General features: G+C 46.5%; 1 pseudogene; it reads right to left on the bottom strand.

The window, feature by feature from the left end:
• LOC102835239 overlaps nucleotides 1-1,244 on the bottom strand; it is a 2,635-nt pseudogene extending 1,391 nt beyond the window's left edge.
• Between the last annotated feature and the right edge of the window lie 471 nt (nucleotides 1,245-1,715).

Here is a 1,715-nt window from a genome sequence, read left to right as displayed (position 1 = left end):
AATATGGATCTCTTCCAATCAGTCGGCCAGATAGTTGTCTTCCAAGTCTCTTGGCAGAGATGAGTGAGTGCCTCTTGTGCCCCCTCACTTCCTTGAAAGATTTCAATTTTTATTCCATCAATTCCTGGTGCCTTGTTCTTTGCCAATTCCTTCAAAGCACCTTGGATTTCCTCCCTGAGTATCATTGGCTCTTGATCATATGGTACCTCTTGAAACGGTTGAACATCAGCTATTTCCTTTTGGTACAGTGACTCGGTGTATTCTTTCCATCTTCTCTTGATGCCTTCTGCATCATTCAATAATTTTCCCAGAGAATTTTTATTGGAGTCTTCTCCTCTTACTTGAGAGCTGGCTTGGCGGACTGAGCCTGCAGAACTTTGAAACCAAGGATCTCCAGCATTAGTTCTAGGCTGCATTGCATTTGGCCACCTTCTTGTTGGTGCCTGCTCCTTTGGCTGTGTGGTTTCTGGCCTTCAACGGCATCACAAATTTTTTTCGGGGTGGCAGGGCTTGCTCGGTCAGGAGCAAGTACTCCAGCTCTGTCTCCTTCTTCGCTTGCTGGATCTGGATCACTCTGCTAATGGAATTCATCCTTTGCTCATATTCCAGGCCTGCGTGTAGTCTGACTATGAATTTTGTTTTCTTTTTGATTCTGGGTTGCACTCGCTAAACTGTAGGGAAGGGAGTTAACTTCTTCAACTCCTCTAGAACAGCTATGGCAGCATTTTTCTTTGAAATCATCTTGTTCTTGCCTTCCCCTTGCCCTGTGAACTCTCAGACTGAAATCTTGGTCACAAAACTCTTCATGGAGGGTGACCCACTCTCCCGGGCAACCTGAAAATTCGCAGGCAAGTTCTGTTTAAGTGCAATCTCAAATCCTATACTTATTTCAGATTTATTAGATATATTGAGATTGTCTTCTTCTGATTCTCGTCCATTCACCTCCAGCCTCTCTGGAAGGGGCTCCTTCTGCAGGATCCTCACTGTTTTTTTGAGGGGTTTATTTTCCCCAAGTTTCACAGCCTGTCTCATCCTTCCTTTTCCATTAAACTGCTGTCCTCGCACAGAAAGTTCAGCTTGATACAGTAAAGGTGGAACTGAAAATGGGTAAATGTACCTTGTGGATAGGCACGTCCTCTAATATTCTAGTTGTAGGTGGACTGTATCTGAGAGGAAGGGTCATCAGGCTTGTTCACTGTTTTGTGTGTGTGTGTGTTTTTGTTTTTTTTTTCCAGAAATTTCATGCACAGTACAGTTAGTTCTACAGTAGGAGTTATGCTTTCTTGGCTGTTGCCCTGGATGTGTCCCCCGGCCGGTGGTACTGGGCGGCGATAAGGAGCAAGGGAAGGAAGAGGGAAGAAGACAAAGGGATGGAAGGAGGGAAGAGGCGGAGTAGTGGTGGAGGGGGGCTGGCGCCCCTGGGCAGGGATCAGGGAAAGGGGGAGGGGAGCGGAATGAGATTTGGGCAGCCGCTGGCACAAATGCTGAACTTTTCCATCTTCTTTTGATACTTCCTACATTGTTCAATATTTTCTCCATTGTTGTTGTTGTTGTCAGGTGCCATCGAGTCGGAACCGACTCATAGTGACCCCATGCACAGCAGAACGAAACAATGTCGGATCCTGGGCCAACCTCACTACCGCTGCCACACTTGAGTCCATCAATGATGCCACCTGGCCAATCCATCTCCTTAGAGGTCTTCCTCTTTTTCTCTG

Source organism: Chrysochloris asiatica, unplaced genomic scaffold (genome assembly GCF_000296735.1).
Source record: "Chrysochloris asiatica unplaced genomic scaffold, ChrAsi1.0 scaffold00004, whole genome shotgun sequence".
In the NCBI taxonomy this organism is placed as follows: Eukaryota; Metazoa; Chordata; class Mammalia; order Afrosoricida; family Chrysochloridae; genus Chrysochloris; species Chrysochloris asiatica.
The sequence above is the reverse complement of the archived record's forward strand: the minus strand, read 5'-3'. Positions and strand labels throughout refer to the sequence as shown.